Raw genomic sequence first — 27,299 nt, forward strand, 5'->3', positions numbered from 1 at the left:
CAGAAGTCCCTGATTTTTAATCCCAGACCTAGTTATTTACACTTGGGTCAGTTATGATGAAAGTTAAGTGTGTGTAGATACCTAAGCCCAGGGAATTCAGGAAGCTTGAGGCTCCAACATATTTCTTACCAGGCTGATTAGGGGACCCACTCCTATGGATGCTATGTGACTGGACTCCATTCTTCAAATCAGCTGCTTCTTGTTGATACCAGTCATTAATTATTCTGTAAAAACCTTGAAACTTAATTATAGGTGTGTAACTGAGTGCATAGTGCTGGCTGAATTTCTATTTATCTTGTTTCATGTATGGATAACCTAACATTTCTTGACTTAATGATTGTATTACATAGGACTGCCATAGGAAAGTGTCACAGACCATATGACAAACAACAGAAATTTACTATCTCAGTCTGGAATCCAAAATTTGGAAATCAGTGATCAACAAGGTTGTTTTCTTTTGAAGGCTATGAGGGAGACACTGTTGCGTGATCATTTTAACTAAACAGGCTTTGATCAGTAACAATAGCCTATTTGCTATTGAGAACTGTTTGATACAATTCTTAGTTTTTCACAATGAAAAAAAATCATTTTCCTTGAAATCTGTTTACTCCTCTTTTTCCTTTTGAAGAGTATGCTAACAAAATATCAATCTTCTCTAAAGTTAAAAGTGCATCTACCTGACTGAATTTTTCTTTTTTTTTTCTAGTGAACTTTATTTGTTAATATTTCTTTATAACTTTTAATTCTGAACAGTGAACTGTTATACCTATGAAAAACAATTATTCCCTTAAAATACAACACAATAGGATGCCAGATGCAGTGTGGTAAGGGAGATCTAACTGCTATGGAATTATTATGGTACCATGTGATTTATATTAAATCTCAACCATCATTTTACCATACTACTGTGTTCTTTATTGTTAGAGTGAATGCTTTCAATGACATCTTATAAATCTTTGCTTTGGCCAATATTTTTGCAGTGTCTTAACCTAGAAGAGGTATGCCTAGCTTTCACTACCTCCAAGATTTAGAGGTATAATTTCACTTTAATGTGAAAAGTTTTAGCTGGGTAAGTTCCATTAGCTTCTTTTGTCAAGAAGGGAATATACCTATTCATTTTCATGTTCAGTTTATATATATGGATCTCCATCAACACATAAAAGGTATTACATAGTGTTTGTAAAGATGGGAGTTTATTGTCTTTAACTGAGTTTCCCACATGCACAGAAGTCTTCTGATAACATTGATGTATATTTCTCTTACTAAGGAAATGTCAGGTATATAAAAGTTTATGAAATAGGGAGCTTTTCCCCTCTTAACACCTATCCTCCCAGTAATGGTGTTTCTTTCACTTGTCTCAGGAAGTTATGATCTCCTAACCTCTTCCTCAACACCTCTCCAAAAATTACTCAGGAAATTATCTTATAAATCAGCTTATACTAAAATCTAACTGACCTCCAAAGCTCAGTGTGTTATATAAATTAAGTGCAAGAATGGTTCACAAATTAGATAGAATATTAGAATAAAATATACAGAAGATATATTTTATATTCTAGTTTGTGTATATGCCCTCATGTAGGCTGAAAGGAGACAAGCAAAAATGTTGCTAATGGCCACCTATGAATGATATTAGCTTAACCCCTTTTTCCCCCAAGTTTTCTAAATTTCAGCCTAATGAGAAAAAAAGGCACATGTTATTGCTTGTTGAGATCTTATATGCAATTAATGGCATTACCATCCCATATTTAAGTTACTTATTACGGTAATCAAACTAGAAACATATACAATGGGGATACTTGGAGACCACAGATGGCTTTAGAAGCATTAATTCATTTAAATTGTCTTTTCTAAATGTATCTGTTGCAAGACAAAAGAGCTTATGGTGACCATCATGAGGATTCTAACTACCTATCTTCCACTTCACAGTCCTCTGTTTCTACACACACACACACTGCTAATCTATTCCTGGGGTGAGGAAACCTCTAGAGTTCCAAATTATGAGATAATTCAAAATAATATAAATGAGGAAAAAGTGAATGACCTTAATGAACAGAGAGAGGCTCTTTTAAGAAATCATACACCTTATATTTCTTGGCTTTCTGTAAATTTAAGGATGAAATAAAAATACTTTTAGCAGATAACTTACTAAAATTTTTGATGATAGGTCACTATATGACTTTGGTTTATTATTCAAAAGAAGTTAAAGGAATTGAGTGCCACGAGTCAAAGCCACTTACCACTCACCTATTAATATGAACACATTTCCTCTACACCTACATAGAAATAGAAAAAATAACATAAAATAATTTTGTACTTTTTTTACTTTGACAGTAATAGTCTTGAACAAATAAATGCCTAATAGATATACATTAATTTTGATCAACTTTGCACCATTAACAATTTTAATGGCTATTCAATCCTGAAGGAAACTATGTTAACCCTTTGAGCTGCATGGTAACAGAATATTAAAATTATTTTAATTATTAACACATTAATTTTCCAGTGAATTATGCTATTTTCATAATTAAGAGCTTATTTAAGCCAAAATTTATTTTCAGCAGAGTAAAAAATTACTGGAGAAAATATTAAATAATAAAAGAAATAATGTAAAATATCAGGAAGAAATATATTAGTAAAATTTTAGATGGATGATTATGGGTATCACATTTCTTTGGTATTTAGATTATATTGGGTATATTAAAATGAATAATTGTGCTAGTTTTATTTAAAAATATATATATATACATTAATTCACCAATTACAATATTTGAGATTATTTCAATTTCTGCTGAAAAAGTGTCCTAGAAATTAAATGAAAATGTGAAAGCTACAGGAGTTTGAGAGGAAATATCTTATGGCTCCTAAAAGCATATAGAAAAACCCAATGATTCCATTTGCTCCTTTTCATTATTGAGATTTAGTTGACACACAACATTATATTCATTTCTGGTGTGCAACAAAATGATTTGATATATGTATACATGACAAAATGATCACTATGATAGGTCTAGCTAGTTAACATCAGTCATCATACATAGTTACAGTTTTTTATCTTGTGATGATGACTTTTCAGACTTGCTCTGTAAGTAACTTGCAAGTTCATAGTACTGTATTATTAACTATGGCCACCATAATGCTATACATTACATCCTCAAAAATTTTTTGTTTTATAACTGGAACTTTGTACATTTTGACAACCTTCATCCATTTCACCCACTGCCTCATCCCCCAGCTCTGGCAAACACAACTCTGTTATCTGTTTCTATGAATTCCCCTTACTTTTTAATTTCTTTAAGATTCCATATATAAGTGAGATCATACACCATTTGTACTTCTCTGTCTGACTTATTTCTCATAGGATAATTTCCAAGGCCCATCCATATTTTTGCAAAAGCCAGGATTTCCTTTTTTTAATGGCAGAAAATATCCCATTGTGTATATGTATATGCCATGCTTTCTTTATCCATTCATCCATCAGTGGATGCCTAGGTTGTTTCCATCTTGGCTATTGTAAGTAATGTTGCACTGAACATGGGGTGCAGATACCCTTCTGGGTTAGTGTTTTCATTTCCTTTGGGTAAATACCCAGACGTGGAATTGCTGGATCAAATGGTAGTTCTATTTGTAATTTTTGTTAGGAATTTTCATACTGTTTTCCATAGTGGTTGCACAAACTTACATTCCTGCAAACAGACCACAAAGGTTCCCTTTTCTCAACATCTTCACCAATACTTGTTATTTCTTGGCTTTTTGGTAGTAGTCATTCTAACAGGTGTGAGGTGATACCTGATTGTGGTTTTGATTTACATTTTCCTGATAATTAGTGATGTGGAGCATCTTTTTATGTACCTGTTGGCCACCTGCATGTCTTTGCAAAAATGAACATTCAGTTCCTTTGGCCATTTTTTAATCAGATTTTTTTTTGTTGTTGCTACTGAATTGTATGAGTTATTTATATATTTTGGATATTAACTTTCTTCCAATATATCATTTGCAAATATTTTCTTCCATTTAGTAGGTATCTTTATGTTCTGTTGATGGTTTCCTTTGCTGTGCAGAAGAGTTTCAGTTTTATGTAGTCACACTGGCTTAGTTTCATTTTTGTTGCCTTTGTTTCTGTCAAAGCAAAAAAAATAAATGATCACCAACACCAGTGTCAGGAAGCTTACTGTGCATATTTTCTTCTAGGAGTTTTATGGTTTCAGGCTCTCCATTCAAGTTTTTAAAGCATTTTGAGTTGAATTTTGTGTATAGTGTAAGAAAGTGATTTAGTTTCAGTTTTTTGTATGTGGTGTTCAGTTTTTCCACAACTATTTATTAAAGAGACTGGCTTTTGTCCATTGCATATTCTTGGCTCCTATGTCATAAATCAATTGACCATATATGTGTTAGTTTACTTCTGAACTCTCTGATCTGACCCATTTATCTATATGTCTGTTTATATGCCAATACCATATTGTTTTGCTTACTAGAGATGTATAGTAAGTTTGAAACCAGATAGTGTGATACCTCTAGCTTTATTCTTTCTCCAGATTTAATTGATTATTAAGATAATTTGTGGTTTCATACAAATTTTAGGGTTTAATTAAGAGCATATTACACAATAATTTACTCATATTTCAAGGACATGGGGTACAGATGTATCTAATATGTGTCAAATTTAATGCCATGCCCTAGACAAATGAAACATGGTCTCTATCTTTAAAGGACATAGGAACTCTTATGGAGAGACAATTATATAAACAGTACATAAAATTTTTTAGGTACTAGAGATGTGCACATTGCACAAATCAAATAAGAACTACAGTAATTCTGTAGGCTCCTCTGAAATACAAGATTAATTTGAAATCAGGTAACTTCTCTACATTTGTTTTATTGAATTATATTATTATACATAACTGTAATATACATAAATATTTATAAAAATATTTGTATTACTTAACTTATGGTTAACTTATGTATAATTCATGTATAACTTATGTATAACTTATAACTTATGTATACATATAACTTATGTATACTTATGTATAACTTATGTATAACTTAACTTACTTATGGTGTTATACTTAACAGTGAGAAGCTGAAAGCTTTTCCTTTAAGATTGGGAACAAGATAAAGATGCCCACTTTCTCACTTCTATTCAACATAGTACTGGAGGTCTTAGCCAAGGCAATCAGACGACACAAAGAAATAAAAGGCATCCAGATTGGCAAGGAAGAAGTTAAACTGTCCCTGTTTGCAGATGACATGATATTGTATATCAAAAAACCTAAAGTATCCACTCCAAAACTACTAGATCTAATATCTGAATTCAGCAAAGTTGCAGGATACAAAATTAATACACAGAAATCTGTGGCATTCCTATACACTAACAATAAACTAGCAGAGAGAGAAATCAGGAAAACAATTCCATTCACAATTGCATCAAAAAGAATAAAATACCTAGGAATGAACCTAACCAAGGAAGTGAAAGACTTAAACTCTGAAAACTACCAGACACTCATGAGAGAAATTAAAGAAGATACCAATAAATGGAAACACATTCTGTGCTCATGAATAGGAAGAATTAATACTGTCAAAATGGCCATCCTGCCTAAAGCAATCTATAGATTCAACGCAATTCCTATGAAAATACCAATAGCATTCTTCAACAAACTAGAGAAAATCATCCTAAAATTCATAAGGAACCAGAAAATACTTCAAATAGCCAAAGCAATCCTGAGAAGGAAGAATAAAGTGGGAGGAATTACGCTCCCCAACTTCAAGCTCTACTACAAAGCCACAGTAATCAAGACAATTTGGTACTGGCACAAGAACAGATCCATAGACCAATGGAACAGACTAGAAAGCCCTGATATAAACCCAACCATATATGATCAATTAATATATGATAAAGGAGCCATGGACATACAAGAAGAGGGAAAATGACAGCCTCTTCAACAGCTGGTGTTGGCAAAACTGGACATATACATGCAAGAGAATGAAACTGGATTATTGTTTAATGCTATACACAAAAGTAAACTCAAAATGGATTAAAAACTTGAATGTAAGTCATGAAACCATAAAACTCTTAGAAGACAACATAGGCAAATATCTCCTGAATATAAGTATGAGCAACTTCTTCCTAAACCCATCTCCTCGAGAAAGGGAAACAAAAGCAAAAATGAACTCATGGGACTACATCAAACTCAAAAGTTTTTGTACAGCAGAGGACATCATCAACAAAACAAAAAGGCATCCTACAGTATGGGAGAATATATTTGTAAATGACATATCTGACAAGGGGTTAATTTCCAAAATAAATAAAGAATTTACAAACCTCAACACTCAGAAAGCAAATAACCCGATTAACAAATGGGCAGAGGATATGAAGAGACAGTTCTCCAAAGAAGAAATTCAGATGGCCAACAGATACAGGAAAAGATGCTCCACCTCATTAATCATCAGGGAAATGCAAATTAAAACCACAATGGGATATCACCTCACACCAGTTAGGATGGCCAGCATCGAAAAGACTAAGAACAACAAATGTTGGCGAGGATGCGGAGACAGGGGAACCCTCCTACACTGCTTGTGGGAATGTAAGCTAGTTCAACCATTGTGGTAAGCAATATGGGGGTTCCTCCAAAACTAAAAATAGAAATGCCATTTGACCCCAGAATCTCACTCCTCAGAATATACCCAAAGAATACAACTTCTCAGACTCGAACAGACATATACACCCCTATGTTTATTACAGCACTTTTTACAATAGCCAAGATATGGAAGCAACCTAAGTGTTCATCTGTGGATGAATGGATAAGGAAGATGTGGTACATATATACAATGGAATACTATTCATCCATAAGAAAGAAACAAATCGTGCCATTTGCAACAACATGGATGGAACTGTAGGACATTATGCTCAGTGAAATAAGCCAGGTGGAGAAAGACAAATGTCAAATGATTTCCCTCATTTGTGGAGTATAACAATGAAGCAAAACTGAAGGAACAAAATGGCAGCAGACTCAGAGACTCCAAGAATGAACTAGTTGTTACCAAAGGGGAGGGTGGGTGGGGAGGGAGGGAGAAGGGGACTGAGGGGTACTATGTTTAGTACACATGGTATGGGGGATCACGGGGAGAACAGTGTAGCACAGGGAAGGCACGTAGTGGATCTGTGGCATCTTACTACACTGATGGACAGTGACTGCATTGGGGTATGGGTGGGGACTTGATAAATGTAGTAACCATATTGTTTTTTCATGTGACACCTCCATAAGAGTTTATATTCATCATGCCTTAATAAAAAATTTAAAAATATATATTTGTATTAGAAAATATTTGCATATGTAGAATTTACTGTGACTTTTTTGGGGTGATTTCTGGGTTCATAATCTTTTTCTGAGGAAAAAACCTTCATAGTGGATTGTGTGCTATTTAGGTGGTCAGCATTCCAAAGTATTTTCAGAGTTGAGATTGTTACAGTGCTGAGGAAGAAAAGGAAATCTTTTGTGATCATATGTTTATTGATCTTGTGATTTAACAATAGGGACTTGAAAAACTTACTATAGTTTTTCAATATTCAGGCTTTAATCAAGAAATAAAATGTAATCAGTCTTCTTACAGTAGTATTATGCCAAATTGCTGAAATTCAAGTAACCTTCATTAATTTAAATAACACATTACAAGTGTATGCTTTTTAATTATCAAATTCTATGTATTAAACTTTACAAATAGTTAATAATACTGATATAGGTTTTATGGAAATTTCTTGGTGACTAAAAATTATTAAGAAATAATCTACAGGATAATCTGTAGAGAAATAGAGTAGTCCCTGATTATTCTTCAACCCTCTGCTCAGATTTTTTTTCATAAACACCAAAATAGAATAAAATATATCATAGGTTTTGGATAATAAAATGATATGCAGTATTATTCTAATTACTGCCTAATCTGAAAAATGTAATGCAGAATTAGAGATAAGTAATTAGCAGATTCAATAAAAATAACCTATGAAAATAGCAGCAGTGATGATTAGTAAAAATATGCATGAAAAGTGCCCCCCTCCCATGATGATACTTGAAACTCAGAAATAATTCTAATCTAAGGAACAATTCAGTGTCATCTCCTGTTACAACTTAAAGTTAGCATTATACTGAAGATTCTAGCCAGTGCAGTGAAAAAAAAAAATTAAGTTAAAATCTAAGTATTGAAAAGGTGAACATATATCTGCATCATTCAGAGAAGATATGAGTGCCCAAATAGAATATATAAAAGCTATCTATAGATAAACAATTAGAATAAATGTGTATATTTACTAAGATCACTGTACTTGATAGCTATATAAAAATCAAGTAGACACCATCAATTTGTCTAACTTTTAAAAAATTATAGTACAGGAATTTTTTTTCTTCTCTTGCCTAAATTCAACCTCTCCACTTCTCCAGGATGAAAAATAATCTGGGAGTCCAGGGGCTGTACCCAACAATTCCTTGCTTTTTGAATGCAGGACTTCAAGGTATTTCAAACTGCACCAATGAGGGAGCATTGTTATCTGAGATGTCCACTCTGGGTGGCTTGGGTAACCAACTTAAACACAACTAGTCACTCCTTTCCTGGTTTCCCAGAGGAAGGGCCACAGTGTTCTCCCTCCTCAAACCTTCATGTTCTGTGCTTGGGATCAAAGTTCCTAATTTGTAATTCAAACATTTTCAAAAAGACCCATCAAGAGACACAAAAGGAAAAAAGGAAAAGGAACTCTTTGTTTTTTAGTATATATTCAGTATATATTGTGTGTCTGCTCCTCTAGTTTGTTGGTACCCAAGGTAATACCTCTGATACTGGATCTTATGTTCTACTACCTACGTCAGCACATCTAATTCTCCTCCAAGGAAACATGTGGTCTGGAGCCTAATAGCTCTAGGTATATCTCCTTTCCTTGAGTTTAATGAGAACACTGAAGTTGGTCTCCCAATAATAAACAATTTTGCTTTGATAAATACATAGTTAGGAAGTGCTTTCTCAACTATAAATGCCCTTGAAATTAAATAGAATATATGAGTCTTTATTTCTTTGACCTAATGATTTATTGCTAATAATAAACACTTTTCTTATTTAAAGAATCGTCACTATGATTTGTTAAACACTCTGAAAATAATACCTCAAATATTATTTACAACATTCTTATGAAATATTTAGTATCATCACTACCATCATCACCACTTAGAAATAAGTCATACAAAGACTAAGTAAACCAAGCATCCTTCAGTTATGCTACAAACATTTATTGAGCAACTACTATTTGCTGGATATAGTTCTTGGTGTTGGAAGTACAGAACTGACCAATCAGAAATGGCCTCTCTTCGGGTGTACTTCTATGTCTAACAGGTGGAAGTGCAGAGTTTGAAGCTCGTAGTTGTCTTCGTCAATTCCTGCTTGTAGCTACTGGGCTGTCTGTCTATACTGCTGCATCCCTGGTCATCTGTTATGAGAAACAAAGAACATGAAGTTAGCATAGAGCTCTGGTGATCACGCAATTAAATTAATCAACAAAGAAAAGCTCTTCCCTAAAAGGATTCCACAACCTCTTTGAAAGCTGTGGGTAAATTTATACTTAAATTATTTGAGTTCTTTTTGTAGTTCTGCTAATAATGAAATGTAACTGGATAAATTATTCAACCTTATAATCTCCATTTTATTTTTTAGGAAATGGGAAGCAGCAAAATCTATCCTGCCTCAGGGGTATAGTTTATATGTAAATATAAAAATATAATTTGTAAAAGTTCCTTTCAGAAGCAGATTTTATTGATATGGTTACATAAGTGCATACAAAGATCAAACCTCATAGATGATAACAAATTACCTTTGCTCATTTAAAGGTTAAATAAAATACTTTAAAATTCAGACCACATTTTTAGGCAGAATTAAGAATATTTCCATTCAATATTTTTATGCAATTTTAAAAGATTATTTCTACAAATCTAGAAGTGTTTGGAAGAACAACACTGATGAAATTCTTATACTTTAAAAACATATTTTACATATGAGAATAAATCTTGTGTCAATAAAAAGAGGAGCAGTGCCTATTAGTTCATTTTTTGGACATAAAAATTCAGTTACTGATAATTCATTAGGAGCCGAGCTTTGGTGAAATGGAGCCATCCGTTGTTAATAGCCTGTGCTGCTGTAGGACTCACTGAGAGCAGGTGATGATTGCAGTACTTAGCACTTCTGGAGAATGAAAGTATAGTGACTGCAATCATTCTAAAAATTACTGTATAAATGTCACACTATTAATTACAGTTCAAAGAATTAGAGTCTGGTTGAAGGTATAGGTGTAGCTTTGAGGAATTGGTATTACAGGAAATGCATTGAAAGAATCTTTAATCACAATATAAAATGTTCTGAGCCTGGCTTTGGGTCTCCTCATACAGGAAGCCACATCTGGTGTTTACTACATGTGCCAAAGCACAAAACCATATTGATACTGGATTTTCTGTAATGGAGCAAGAAAAACAGTATCATTTTACACTTTAGACATTATGGTCCTTAGAAGAAAACTAAAATTGTGACCTTTAATGAATTTTAAGTTTTGGTAACATTGAAGGTGTTAGTTATAAATCTGGTTTGATTTTTAATCAATATGTAAATGAGATACGAAATTACCAAAGAACATTAAATGACATTAACTTGATTTTTATATAGATTGTGTTTGGAAAAAGTACTTATGAAAAGAATGTGAAAACCTTTTCATTAATGCTAATTCATTGACAAGGAGGCATATTAAGGATTATTCTGAAAGCATTTGGATTTTCTTGGAATTTTTATTTGGAAGTTAGTGCTTCAAAAAAGAAATGGAGAAAAGGTCAGTAAATAAACTCACATATGTTACTTAATATATAACATGCAGCACTTAAAAATCAGTGAGAAAGATAACATTTCTTTTCCTGAAATAATGTTGGGATGATAAGCTAGCCTTTCTAAAAAATATAGTTTATATGATTAAAGGTAAACATTTAATCATAAAAATAAGGAAAAAATACAGGTTATTTTTAAAAGGTAGATTTTTATTAATTAAAAATATGCTGAAATTTGGAATCAATTAAAAGCTGGACATATTTGTCTCTGTAATCTAAAACTTCTGAGTAATAAAAATAACAAAACAAATGTAAACAGGGTTTATACGATCTTTACCAAATTTAGAAACTTTAAAACATATATACAGTGAAAAGTATTAATCTATATGAGTCTTTTTTGTTTACAAACACTGTGGAAAAAATAGTATCACCAAAGGTCAAATGTAAACAGCTAATACACAAAAAATGGAATTTAAACCAATGTTAAATTAAAATATCACTTTGAGAAACATGCACTAAAAAAAAGTCATCTGAGTCAAAACTTATGTAAAATAGGCTAAAATGTATTTTTAAATAAGTAATATTTTGGCAGATATGAAAACGTCAAGAGTAGTATTTAGACGGAGCTTACAGTAGTAGATTAATATTACCTAATAATATGAAGTCATTAAAAAGCTTACTTATGATAATAGCTGTGGAAATATGTTAATATTCATAGGAGAGAGAGAGAGGCTGCTTAAACTAAAAGGATGGACAGAAGAGAGATTAACAAGAGTTTTATCTGTGGATAATATGACTACCAGTGATTTTTACTTCAACTTTTACCTTGTATTTTATTTTTAAGCTTATTTAACATATATAATGTATTTTTTATCTTATTTTTCCTTTCAAAGAGAATACATTTTCAATTACATAAAAAAGGTTTAAAAGTTGGCAGAACTTACCATCTACCTCAAAACAGGTACCTCTCTAAGGGATAACCTTTGTTGTAAGTTTTGTATTATTTTTCCTGCTATTTCTATTCATTTGCATACATGCAGTTGTGTCCAACAATTATTTACATAATACAAATATAATTGATAAATACAGTAAAAATATGATATATAAACATATAAATATATATACATTTTTACTTTTGTTTCTGCCATGTAATATGTACAGGAAAAAATAAAATTCCTAATCTTATTGACCTGGAAACACACACTAGAAATGTGAAATTACATATATAGTATATTAGGTAGTGTTAAGTGCTACAGAAAAAGAAACAGCAAACTGAAATCTCTCTGGCTAAATTGAAAGAAAAGGGAGTTTTCCCATTTCTCTTGAACCCTCTGTAATTAGATAATTGAGTATAAAACTTTAGTTATTTCACCCTTGTTAAAATATCTTTTAAATCTTTGTTAAATCCAAAGCCAATATTTAGTTTACTTGATCCAATATTAACAGATGACATAGTTTTTCACTCCCTTTTTTTTTTAGGTGTGTATGGTGTGGCGGGGTTTGGGGGGGAGGGGAGGTTAGAATGGTTCAAGACTCACTTCTTAGAATTCTTTTTTTGTTTTAAAATACCTCTTCCCTGTATGATATATTTTTTCAGATATATTGCTTTGAATATTATCAATGTTCTGAAAATTTTCAAATTATATTTTCAGTCTCAAATCTAAAAATCCCCTGAATTCCAGCCTAGATCTGCTATCGCCTACTTGACATCAATATAATAGGAATCTCAAAATGAACTTGTCCACATTATATCCTTACTGAGCCCAGACACCAGCCATCTACTTATCCAACAGTTTTGCTGCCTGATTAAAATGGAGTCACATTCACATGGTCAATTCTTAAAGCAACCACAAGGAACCTGTGAAATTTTCATCAGGTCCCATTACTTTACTGAATAGGTATCTTTCAATTGCTGTAAAGGCTTACTTAAATGCACCTCCTACCTCCTTTTACCTCACCCTTTACTACTTTGTTACATTAGTTTATTTCACCGTAGTCATGCTGAACTTCTTGATGTCCTTGAAATCCATTCAGTATGCTTCAATCTCAGACATTTTCACTAACCACATTACAATATAGGGTCAATCTTCCTCTAGATGGCCAAACAAATTACTTCTCCCTTCAGTTTTATGCTTAAAAACCACTTGACAGTGAAGTCGTGTCTTACCCCTGTATTTAAAAGAGAATACTCACACAAGTGCATGCACACATACACACGCACACGCATACACAACCCGCTGCTACATACCCTGGTCTTCCAGTATGCTTTGCCTTTTTCTAATGAACCTAATGCTGTCCCCGAATGGTGGTTTTTAAGATTTTCAGATATAGATTAAGAATAGCTAGTCTTAAAGTATTTAGATAAAAAACTGTAACCCAAAAGATAAATTTATGGAATAAATAATAGTATAAAATGCATATAAATGATGCTTGCTTGTATAAATGAGAAAAAAAATATATAATTGTTGATATCACACAGTCAGTAAGCAGATAAATCGGAATGTTGCACACAGCTGAAAAGAGCATGAGCACAGAAGGTGCAGCTGAAAAAGAAATTACACAGAATTCATTCAGAATTACATAGAAAGGAGAAGAGATTGACCAAGATAGTCTAAGTATTCCCCTCAGATGTACTAAAATTTAGACAGTTTTCTTCCTGAACATAGGCACTTGACCTCCATTTTCTTAAAATATTTAGTTCAGAAAATGTGGGCAATTTTTTTCTCTGCTCTTGTGAAGTATAAGTATTCTCTCAGCCTTTTCAGTTTTACAACCCAGGAATATCTTTTCAAGGACCTGGGTGCTATCCTTTTGAAATATAATCACCAAGGAAGATAGGGACCCTGTCTCCTAGTCTCTGTCGGAGGTAAAGCGCCTAATGTCAAAATCTGTTAATTAGAAAACACTGTTGGTCTATTCACAGTGGCTAACCTCTTGCTAAAGCTTTTGTTTATTAACTTACACCAGATTTAAAAATCATACTAATTTTTGTTTCAGTGGAGCAAAATTTGATCTCTTATTGCAATGGTTTTGACCCATATTGCAATAGTCTTGAATAAAAACTTCCATAGTTTAACTTGTTCCAATGCATTTTTTTTCAAACAAAGTATGTTAACTATAATGAAGACCTTTAAAATATGTGTAATTAAAGTCTTATTTAAAAAGAAGAATAAAGAGTATGGATTTGAAGAGATAAGGATTAAAAAATTTCCTTCTCAAAAAAAAGTCATTAATTGACAGACTCAGCAATCACACTTCCCAATCACATTAAAAAAAGAAAAAAGTATACTTAACTATTATTCTGACTATGTTTTCAAAATACTTCTTACTAGATATATTTGTTCAGGCAAGTATTATTATTATTATTAATTAAAATTAATATGTTGTTAATATACAAATCACTTGTATAATAGTCATCATTTTTTTCTAAAAGCCTTTCATGACATACAGTTTTTAAAAAATCTGTTTTTATGATAAAATTATAAACTTACGAAGTGAACTTCTTTAAACAATTGGTATTTCATACTTTTCATTCTTAGAGTATATATAATGAGATCCCCAAGTGCTTTTAATTTTCTCCTTAGATAATATGATATTGAATATTTTATTTCCAAATCATTGTGCTATTTTTACATCCATATGTTCTGGTGAGTTCTTTACTAAACACCTGTTTTGAGAATTACTGATAGAAACAAATGGTAATTATGAAGAAATGCTTCATAATCAACTCAAACACTTCTGCTTATTTATTATTTGCATTTTTATTTGTGGATTACGGTCACCTTCCACGTTATAATATTTTGCAATACATTACATGTAAAATAGTAAGTAACATCATTAAAATTAAACTCTAAAGTATCTTTTCAGATGAAGTTTCCATTATAACTGCTTTTCTGGCTTATTTGTACATATAGCTATGAAATATATTTTGGAAATCTGACAACATTAAGATTCGGTCATTTCTATCATGCAGTAATGAATATACATAACTTGCCATAATTTTAGAGACAGCAGCATTTACAAATTATGGCATTGGTGTAATTGATTTATATTTATGAATTAGGCTTTTAATACTTAATAAATATATTTATTAATATCATCTGGTTTAAATATTTATTTTAATTAATAGTATAGTAAATGTTTTTGAAAATATATGCATACAGTCTTGCATTTCAACATATTGACCTTTAACATGGATTAAAATGGTCTCGCATCTTTAAAAATATATATATTGCTTAGAAGATATTAATGATACCCATGTTTCAGCCAATGTAATTTTATCTAATTACATTCCTGGAAGTACTTTCAGAATTGATTCTGCTGATAAAACCAACAGCTGAGAAGGAAAGATGATCAAATTAGAGATAATGGTAATAATAATTTCCACTGAAGTATTTATGTATTATCTTGTGCTGATCATTCTAAAGCATCACATTCTACCTACACACAGCATACATTTTTACAAATCTATTATATAATAGTTTTGTTTCATCCCTACAGTTAAAGTGCAATAGAGATTGGCATATATACATATAAACTACTTTGGTGTTAACTTCAGTAATTTTTCCATGATGTGAAGAAAAAATAGTGGTCATAAATCAGAAATATTATTAGGAAAACTGAAAATCAGAAATTGATGCAAAGTACCTGAAAGAAATATATTAACGCTTTGTTCCTTTAAATATATATGCAATTATATATATACATATATATATAATTTGCTAATTATATATATATAATTATATATATATGCAATAGAATACTATGTAAATAATGCAAATAAAAGACTTCATGCCAGAACTGCTCAGTAGACAAGAAAGGAACATACGCAGAATGCCTAAATATGGTATTTCTACTACATGGAAGGCTAATTAGGAAAAAAGGCACCACAAAAAAAAAGAACACTAGAGCAGAAAGCCATCTGAATCTCTGGTTTGAGATAAACAGGACTGGTCAAACAATATCCTTAGTTTATCTGAATAAGCATGGATTTGGGGGACAGTTACTATAGGTTTATATCTAAATAGATGGAAAAGATATTTAGAACAAGACTTATTGAGTAATGCTTGCATTGAAGATGGAGATTATACGACCAGTTATATGCTGGTAAATGTTCAAAACCCAGCCCTCTGATGGGAAAAAATAGTCTTAATTTATAGCAGCTGTCATTTTCCATAGTATAAATGTTGCTACCATGACTAATACCAAGATGGCAACGTGACACATCTGAGAATAACCAGTTCAAGCCAGGTCTAGCACCGCACCACCTTGGACAACTGACATTCACATATATGTGGAATGTGAACATTTAGAAAAATTGAATCTGGGGCAAACCTGGAAATCAAAGAGAAAACACTTAGTGTGTAGCCTAAGGAAGCGAGCTAGTGGGTCTGGGGTTTTTCAAGGATATTTTTATTGCATAGCATAGTACTAAGCAGAATTCATACATTTCAAGTGATTTGACCATGTAAATTAATCAACTGTATAGACTTTGCTTATTAAAATTGCATTCAGTATTGTCTGTGTTGCAATGAAGGTATTATGAGAATATGTGTAAGAAAACTCTCAATAAATAGTAGTGAAAACCATTTAACCTGCAAATTGCATCCAGATGAGACAAGCCATAATAAGATGTCCTGTTAGGAGTAACCTGTTAATATAGTTCATGGAAATAATAACTTGTGACTCAAATTCCTTTTAATAACATCTAATATTTTTTAAAGATGTGGTCAGGACATACCAAAAAGATATTTAGTAAAATATTGTTTCACGTATTCCGATGTTGCTTCATTTCATAGTTTGCACCATTTAATTATTTGTTATGCAGGAAGAGAGTCCTTACCAGACATTGGAACCTTTTAGCATCTTGAGCTTGGACTTCCCAGACTCCAGAACTGTTAGATATGAATGTCTGGTGTTTGATCAACTTAATCTATGGTATTTTGTTACAGCACACTGAAATGACTATGACATGGACTAAATTGACGTTATGTCTTATGACATAACTGCTAACTTGGAAGGCCCAAGATAAGCCATGGGATAATGATTAGATACTATAGTAACATTTTTTTAAAAATGTAATGTAACAAATAAAATCCTTTTTTATATATAGAAAGTACTTAAGAAATATAGGGAGAAAACCACATCAAAATATTAACAATACAAATAACAGTTAAACATATCTCTAGGATACACACACACACACACATGTATCTACTTAGTGACATTAAAAATAAAATAAATTGAAGCATGTACATTAAGTTATGTGGAAACCCTCACTATTGAAAAAATGTCAATTCCCCTAAGTACTCAGAAATAATCAATAATAATGCTAAGAAGAATATGCCATGCATTTATTGAGTTTCCAGGAGGTATCTAAGGCTGATACCAATAAAATATCTCCCTCATTCATTCTTCTTGCAACCATATCCCTGTGTTAAGTCAGGCAGATGGCTATCTAGGTGGAATATTGTGAGCTTAGGATGAGAGCACAAATAATATATACCAATTCAGCGTCATTTTATAAGAGATAAAATTGCTTGCACAGGTTGAAAAATGTCAAGAACTGCCAAGATGGAAGACAAATATTGTTGACAGTGGAGTCAACTGCTCCTGGGGCAGAGTCATCCACCTAATTGTTACATGAAAAAGAAACTCTTCTGTCATATATAAGCCACTTACTTTGAAACTACATCATTGCAGCGATATAGCTTGGACTTCCAATTTTATTTTTATGCTAAGGGAGAACAGGTAATTGATCTAGTTCAGAAAGTAATCTGGACAATCAAGACACACGTCATGAGAGTATTACCATGTGACCACTGCTCATCCCTTTGACCATGATTTCCCTATTTAACAAATTATTTCCATTATCCTATGGAGAAGTGGAGTTCCAGGTTCACTTTCACCAAAATAGAATAATTTGTTTCCAGTTTTTCTATGTACTGCTGGAGTTTTCACATTTAAGTAGGGCTTACTTCCAATTGACCCAATTTATTCATCTACCAAAATTTATCAAACAAATCTAAAAATCTAAGCATATTTCTTATTAAGTATTTCTGATTGGTTTAAGCTTACAAATGCAATCTTGTCCTTTTACTCAGAGGACAAAAAAACACAGGTGGAATACTTGCTAACCTCCTTTGCTAACCTCCAAAACTGAAATAATCACCAGCTTTAAGAAATTCCACTAGCCAATAGACAAGAAGAGAAAGTGCCAAATGAAGTAATGCTGAAGAAGGTTAGCTAAGAGAAGGATATTTGAACTTATTTGCTATTCCAGTGATAGCTATGGGCTATCAACATAGCCTGTTTTATACCTGATAATTCCAGAGATGTAGGAAACTATGAATGGATCATGGTTTTCTCCTTTGTGTGGACTGTATCATTTGTAAAGCAAAGAATTCATCCAAAATGTTCTGGTATAACTGAGCAAGATAAAGGTGAAAAACATCAAAAATATATCCCTATTTAACACTGATAATTATTATAATAACTATTAGTATATTCTGATATTGACACTTAAAGCAATAAAAAATCCTGGTTATCTGTAAGCATACTTATGCATGTTTCATTAACAGCAAAAGCAAAACTAACAAATGAAATTAACAGTCTTCTCCTCTCTTTCAACTGACCTGGGAAACTCTTCATAGGCTCTGACCCTTTACTTAAAATTCCTATTGAAGATTCTTCATTGTCGTTTCACAATTTTTAACTTTGATATAAATGAATAACTTTTTATCCCTTTATATTAAAAAAGGACAAAAAGTGTATCCTGTTTCTTTATAGTAAAACAACATACAAACATATATTTAAGAACTTTGAGATACATGGAGCATCATTTTGAAGGTCATGTTCAATAAAAAACCAAGTACGATATTTGAATTGAAATGAACATAGAGGGAGGAGTTTCCTTGGTTACAATAAAGTTGAATTAGTGTATGTGTCATAGTTCCTCAAAATCTGGAACATTTTTTCCTACATTTAGCTGTTACTTAATTTGATAGTTCACACTGTTTAAATATTTGTTCCACAGTTTATTTTATGTAGTTATAATAATTCTCCCAGATACAAATTAAATTGTAGAATTCTAATAAATATTAATTTAAAATTTTCTTGATTATGCAAGGATCATTGAAATGTGTCCATTTCCTTAACATCTTTAGGAGTAATTTTATTCTATTTTGAAAAGAATGCTTTCCAAACTAAAAAGCATTCAACATTAATATTGAGGATGATTAGTTCAAATGGATTTGAAATATTTACCGCTCAGTGGCTGCTTTCCTTATAACTTTGATGACAGTGAAAACTCTACATTTCACTTTGGAAAAACACTGTAATATTTAGTACAAAATAAATTATTTTTAAATATATATACAGTAACATTTCAAAATCAACCTCAGCAAAATATTCTATTCATTAACGTTGCATTTTTGAAAAAAATGAACTTCCAAAGTCTCAAAAATAATTAAACTTTTTACTCATACTAGTAAAACATGAAGGTAAAGATTCAACAATTTCTCAAAAAATCTGTACATACTTGCTCAGATGTTGACCTCATTATGATGCTGCTTTTAATTTACAAATCTTTTCAGAAAGGTGTGTTAAAGTTGAGTGCCTCTTAGAGCAGTTTTGATTTTTCACAGTCTCTCTTCACTGGCAAATTAAAGTCTTCATAGCACATACAAAGCAATAAACTGCTTCTTTTTAAAATCGTCTAGTCTCTGGAATGCGTATACCCCTCCAGTTCCTGAGCCGTTTATTTGTGCCCCAGTATAGAAAAGATCCAAATCGTTTCTGTACTCAGTGACTCCATTTCCCTTTTCCCATGTTCTCAGGATTGACTCCTGCTGTGCCATGTAGTTTCTACATGTAATGATCTACAACTGTCTACATTTGTATACATCAGTCTATTTTAAATATTTGAGTTAATTGACCGTTTTTTCAAGGTTTGAATTATTAAATAATTCTTTTGTTCTTGAAACATTCCACTTATTTCAGTATGTCATTTTGGTCTTCCTCCTCTTACTGGTCATTCTGTCTTTCTGACTTCTCCTTAGCTCAAAATTTGAAAGGGTTTAGTTCAGTTTGTGGCATTTTGGCATTTTTCTCTCTTAATGCAATGATCCTAGGTTCCCTATGCCTTAAAAACCATTCATGTACAGATAATTCTTAAACTAATATCCCCAGTCAAAATGTTTCTCCCAAGCACCAGATTAAAATAATCAAGAGCATTTTACTAAATATAAGTATTAACTGCAATTAAATTAAGGTTAATATTAACTGAAACTAAAATATATCTCAAACTTAATCCATTTAAAACAGAAAATGTGTTTCAATAATTTTATCCTTGCCAACTCTTAACACAGTTCCAGAATGGAACTACTAGTCATCAAAAGTTTAAAAAAGAAGAAGGAAAGAAAAAAAACTAGAAATCTAGAAATCAAGTAACTCCTCTTTCTTACATTCCTCTTCTCTACCTGGCAGCTACACTTCAACTAGCTAAACTAGTCCTGACAGCTAAAATTTCAACTTACTCTCCAAATTCAGACACTTCTTACCACCTCCACTGTACTGCTGCCACCTGGGACAACCATGTTACAAAAAGTCTGCATGCTCTTCTACATTGTTAGAAGGTAAGCACACCAAAGGGGGTGAGGCTTAATAATGTGGGTAACTGTTGAACCACTGTGTTGTACATTTGAAACCAATGTAAGATTGTATATCAATGATGCTTTAATAAAAAAAAGTCTGAATGTTTTCATTTTACCCCAACCCAAAATTTAATTCTCTATACGAGAGACAAATCAGATAAGGTCATTCATCAACTTTAAAATAACTTATGATTTTTTTCTCACTAGGAGGTCAAAATGTCCTACCAGTGTGACCTACTGCTTATAATCTCTCCTATTCAGGTGAGGATTTGGTCATATCTTTCAGAGAAAATTCCTTTTTCCTTTTCCTTTTCTTTTGTAACGTTTTCTTTCTTTTAAAATACCTATCTGATCCCTTTTGTCTTCTCAGGAGGCAAAGACCTGTCAAGAAACATGACCTGTAACATGCCATATTTTTTGGAATCTTTTCTGAGCATGAGGATTGTACAGATTATATCCTCAGAGCCCCATTCGCATTCTACAAGTCTGTTTTTTTTACATCATGCTGGTGTATGACTTTCCTTAGGCTGACAGTTTTGCTTAACTTGTGCTGTATTCTAATATTACTTCTCCTACTTTTTTATTTTATTTTATTTTTTTATTTTTTTTAATTTTGGTATCATTAATCTACAATTACAGAAAGAACATTATGTTTACTAGGTTCCCCCCTTCACCAAGTCGCCCCCACATACCCCTTCACAGTCACTGTCCATCTGCGTAGTAAGATGCTGTAAAATCATTACTTGTCTTCTCTGTGTTGTGCAGCCCTCCCCGTGCCCCCCACGCACTATACATGCTAATCGTAATGCCCTCTTTCTTTTTCCCCACCCTTATCCCTCCCTTCCCACCCATCGTCCCCAGTCCCTTTCCCTTTGGTAACTATAGGTCCATTCTTGGGTTCTGTGATTCTGCTGCTGTTTTGTTCCTTCAGTTTTCCTTTGTTCTTATGCTCCACATATGAGTGAAATCATTTGGTACTTGTCCTTCTCTGCTTGGCTTATTTCACTGAGCATAATACCCTCTAGCTCCATCCATGTTGTTGCGAATGGTAAGATCTATTTTTTTCTTATGGCTGAATAATATTCCATTGTGTATATGTACCACATCTTCTTTATCCATTCATCTACTGATGGACATTTAGGTTGCTTCCATATCTTGGCTATTGTAAACAGTGCAACAATAAACATAGGGGTGCATCTGTCTTTTCCAAACTGGAGTGCTGCATTCTTAGGGTAAATTCCTAGAAGTGGAATTCCTGGGTCAAATGGTATTTCTATTTTGAGCATACTGAGGAATCTCCATACTGCTTTCCACAATGATTGAACTAGTTTACATTCCCACCAGCAGTGTAGGAGGGTTCCCCTTTCTCTACAACCTCACCAACATTTGTTGTTGTTCGTCTTTTCGATGATGGCGATCCTTACTGGTGTGAAGTGATATCTCATTGTGGTTTTAATTTTCATTTCTCTGATGATTAGCAATGTGGAACATCTTTTCATGTGTCTGCTGGCCATCTGGATTTCTTCTTTAAAGAACTGTCTATTCAGCTCCTCTGCCCATTTTTTAATTGAATTATTTGCTTTTTTGTTTGTTGAGGTGTGCGAGCTCTTTATCTATTTTGGATGTCAACCCTTTATCGGATCTGTCATTTAGGAGTATGTTCTCCCATACTATAGGATACCTTTTTGTTCTATTGCTGGTGTCCTTTGCTGTACAGAAGCTTTTTAGCTTGATACAGTCCCACTTGTTCATTTCTGCCTTTGTTTCCCTTTTCCGGGGAGATATGTTCATGAAGAAGTCACTCATGTTTATGTCCATGAGATTTTTGCCTATGTTTTTTTCTAAGAGTTTTATGGTTTCATGACTTACAGTCAGGTCTTTGGTCGATTTGGAGTTGACTTTTGTGTATGGGGTTAGACAGTGGTCCAGTTACATTCTCTTACATCTAGCTGTCCAGTTTTGCCAGCACCATCTATTGAAGAGACTGTCATTTCCCCATTGAATGTCCATGACTTCTTTATCAAATATTAATTGGCCATATATGTTTGGGTTAATGTCTGGAGTCTCTATTCTGTTCCACTGGTCTGTGGCTCTGTTCTTGTGCCAGTACCAAATTGTCTTGATTACTGTGGCTTTGTGGTAGAGCTTGAAGTTGGGGAGCAAGATCCCCCCCACTTTATTCTTCCTTCTCAGGATTGCATTGGCTATTCAGGGTCTTTGATGGTTCCATATGAATTTTTGAACTATTTGTTCCAGTTCATTGAAGAATGCTGTTGGTAGTTTGATAGGGATTGCATCAAATCTGGATATTGCTTTGGGCAGGATGGCCATTTTGACAATATTAATTCTTCCTAGCCGGGAGCATGGGATGAGTTTTCATTTGTTAGTGACCTCTTTAATTTCTCTTAAGAGTGTCTTGTAGTTTTCAGGGTATAGGTCTTTCACTTCCTTGGTTAGGTTTATTTCTAGGTATTTTATTCTTTTTGATGCTATTGTGAATGGAATTGTTTTCCTGCTTTCTCTTTTTATTAGTTCATTGTTAGTATATAGGAAAGCTACAGATTTCTGTGTATTAATTTTGTATCCTGCAACTTCGCTGAATTCTGATATTAGTTTTAGTAGTTTTGCAGTGGAGTCTTTAGGGTTTTTTATGTACAATATCATGTCATCTGCAAATAGTGACAATTTGACTTCTTTACCAATCTGGATTCCTTGTATTTCTTTGTTTTGTCTGATTGCCATGGCTAAGACCTCCAATACCACGTTGAACAACAGTGGGGAGAGTGGGCATCCCTGTCTTTTTCCTGATCTCAGAGGAAAAACTTTCAGCCTCTCGCTGTTCAGTATGTGTTAGATGTGGGTTTATCATATATGGCCTTTATTATGTTGAGGTACTTGAGCTCTATGCCCATTTTGTTGAGAGTTTTTATCATGAATGGATGTTGAATTTTGTCGAATGCTTTTTCAGCATCTATGGAGATGATCATGTGGTTTTTGTCCTTCTTTTTGTTGATGTGGTGGATGATGTTGATGGATTTTCGAATGTTGTACCATCCTTGCATCCCTGGGATGAATCCCACTTGGTCATGGTGTATGATCCTCTTGATGTATTTTTGAATTTGGTTTGCTAATATTTTGTTGAGTATTTTTGCATCTATGTTTATCAGGGATATTGGTCTGTAGTTTTCTTTTTTGGTGGGGTCTTTGTCTGGTTTTGGTATTAGGGTGATGTTGGCTTCATAGAATGAGTTTGGGAGTATTCCCTCCTCTTCTATTTTTTGGAAAACTTTAAGGATTAATTCTCCTATTTTTTAAAGCATTATTTCAAGCAATATTTCATGTCTGATCCTTTTTTTCTGGAGTCCTCAATAAACGTTACTCATCCTTTATAATTCAGTACCTTTTGAAACTATCCAGTTGCCACCCCTCTTCCTAAGTTGTAGGTTTCTTTTCCACAGGTTGCTCTCATCTGTGATCTCATAACCAAAGTCTACCCAAAACCTGAAAATGAGTAGATGCCCAACTAGTATTATTGAATTGAATTGCAGCATAATTAAAACATTTTTTTTTACTGGTTAGTATTTCTTTTCACTCCCCAGAATGTAAGCAGCGTAAGAGCAAATTTTTTCTTTCTCCATCATCCCTGTTGCACAAGACTTTGGAATTAAATCTGACACATTACATGCTTAAAGAATAATTGCATAAATTAATAAAGAAAAATTTAAAGTGGGAAGCAATTATACCAATCCCCTTGAAATTGTTTATTTTTAAATAAGGAACATGCTAGATCATCAAATGTCCAGAGAAAGGCAGAGTACTGGAATGAGGCTGCATAGGTTGTGACCAAACATGAGCTAATTCAGTTGCACTGAAGCCCAGGTGGTAGCCTAAGAACTGGACCTTACAAGACCATCTACTCAACGTTAAACAAAACAATTGTCAAAAATTAGCTAATGACAGATCTAGACAAGGATCTTGGTCTCCTAATTGCTCTTTATTTCCTGTCCTCATGAAGCCTAAATGTTACATGAGGAAGTGTATGTGTATGTATATTTATTTATTTACTGTGGATCACTGAGTTTGGAATAATCAATTTTCCTGTGCTTTGGGTACAGATAACTAGATAATTTATAACTGACTATCTTTGTCACCTTTGGGGTTAATGATTATCCTTAGAAAAATATCAATGTTTTTGTAATTTTTTTTCCCGAGGGATATAAGTGATATCAAGTTTCTCTGATTTAAGGGCCAGTAAATAACCATTTAGACCTCAATAATTTAATTTTCATTTGTAGAAAAACAAATTATTAGTTAAAGAAATTTGATGAAAACACTTTTAAATGTATTTGTAAATTAATAGTATAGATAGAAAGTAAAGAGATAATCATCTCATGATTATTTAATAACGATTTTTATTAAGAAAAACATATTCTTCTCAATTAGCCCCTCAATTAAAACCTAAAGCTGTCTACTGCAATAGAATGGGCCTTCAGTAGCCCTACAATATGCATCATACACATATACAGATTTTGCTGTCTTCCAAATAGCTGCTGTACTGAATATTTGGGGAAAATTTAATTATAAACTCAATATTCATATTGCTAATGCTATGTCCATATATATTATAATATTGAATACTTCCTTGTATGTGGAATTGTCTTATATTAAAATTTGTTTTAAAAATGTGGAGAAACACGAAACAAAATGGTTCAGGATTGTGATCATGCCCAAATATTCACACGAGAAAAAGCATAATGGTAAATACACAACAATATATCTAGTATTTAGTTTTTTTCATTTGACTTTACTGGCACCTGGTACACCTCATGTAAGGTTCCCCACAGCATCTTCCAGGCAAACCTGAAATGCACACTGAGGATTTCCAGAAGCCCAGGAGGTTTTTCCCAGGAGGCTTTTTGATGATCACATAAATCTGCAAAGTAGTTGCAAGCATTTTGTTTCCTTCTGGGGATTTATTAAAGGAACTGGAGTTTATCAAGAAAATTAAATAAAGCTCATCTTTATAAATACATAAATCAGGAGATACTGAAAAAGAATCCTGTGAGAACATTTATTGTTTTGTTGTTTGTTGTTTTGTTTGTTTTATTTTCCTAGAAGCATACAAGATAAATTGTCTTTTTATTCTGTACATATGCATTATTTTTTTCAATATTCACCAGTTACTGCTTTGGGAATAATTAGTAGAAACTATTATCTTCCAAAGTAATTAATGCAGAAAGTGCTACAATATGCTGTAAAGCACTTATAAATTCTTGCATACACTTAAATTTTGCAAATGCTCTCTAAAGGACAAATTTTTATAGGGTTTATATTCCTCTAAAATATGTAAAGTATTTTACAATGGTTTAATGATATTAAATTGCTAATTAATGATACTTAACAGAAATCAAGGGCTTTCACATGATGGGCTCAAAGTGGTAGGAAAATAGCTAATTTATTAAAGAAGTAAAAGTCTATTTTAAAATGGTACCCAAATTTTTTAACAAATTGTTTTTGCACATAGCTTCGGTAGAGTTAAGAGACAGTGAATAAAACAAAGAGTTTATATTTCATTAAGAATGATATGTTTAAGAATACTTAGAACAATCATAAAGGCCATATTTGACAAAACCACAGCCAACATCATACTTAACAGTGAGAAACTGAAAGCTTTTCCTCTAAGATCGGGAAATGCCCACTCACCCCACTCACCCCACTGTTATTCAACACAGTACTGGAGGTCCTAGCCATGGCAATCAGACAAAACAAAGAAATACAAGCCATCCATATTTGTAAAGAAGTCAAACTGTCACTATTTGCAGATGACGTGATATTGTACATAAAAAACCCTAAAGACTCTACTGCAAAACTACTAAAACTAATATCGGAATTCAGCGAAGTTGCAGGATACAAAATTAATACACAGAAATCTGTTGCTTTCCTATACACTAACAATGAACTAGCAGAAAGGGAAAACAGGAAAACAATTCCATTCAAAATTGTGTCAAAAAGAATAACATACCTACTAATAAACCTAATCAAAGAAGTGAAAGACCTATACTCTGAAAACTACAAGACACTCTTAAGAGAAATTAAAAGGGACACTAACAAATGAAAACTCATCCCATGCACTTGACTAGGAAGAATTAATATTGTCAAAATGGCCATCCTGCCTAAAGCAATCTACAAATTCAATGCAATCCCTATCAAATTACCAACAGCATTCTTCAATGAACTGGAACAAATAGTTCTAAAATTCATATGGAATCACAAAAGACCCCGAATAGCCAAAGCAATCCTGACAAGGAAGAATAAAGTGGGAGGGGGATCTTGCTTTCCAACTTCAAGCTCCGCTATAAAGCCACAGTAATCAAGACAATTGAACATACCCACAGACCAGTGGAACAAAATGGAGACTCCAGACATTAACCTAAACATATATGGTCAACTAATATATGATAATGGAGCCATGGACATATAATGGGGAAATGACAGCCTCTCCAACAACTGGTGTTGTCAAAACTGGAGAGCTCCATGTAAGAGAATGAAACTGGATCATTGTCTAACCCCATACACAAAAGTAAATTCAAAATGGATCAAAGACCTCAATGTAAGTCATGAAACCACAAAACTCTGAAAAAAACATAGGCAAAAATCTCTTGGACATAAACATGAGTGACCGCTTCATGAACATTTCTCCCCAAACAAGGGAAACCAAAGCAAAATTGAACAAGAGGGACTACATCAAGCTGAAGAGCTTATGTACAACAAAGGACACCAATAGAACAAAAAGGCATCCTACAATATG

Source organism: Manis javanica, chromosome 14 (genome assembly GCF_040802235.1).
Source record: "Manis javanica isolate MJ-LG chromosome 14, MJ_LKY, whole genome shotgun sequence".
NCBI lineage: Eukaryota > Metazoa > Chordata > Mammalia > Pholidota > Manidae > Manis > Manis javanica.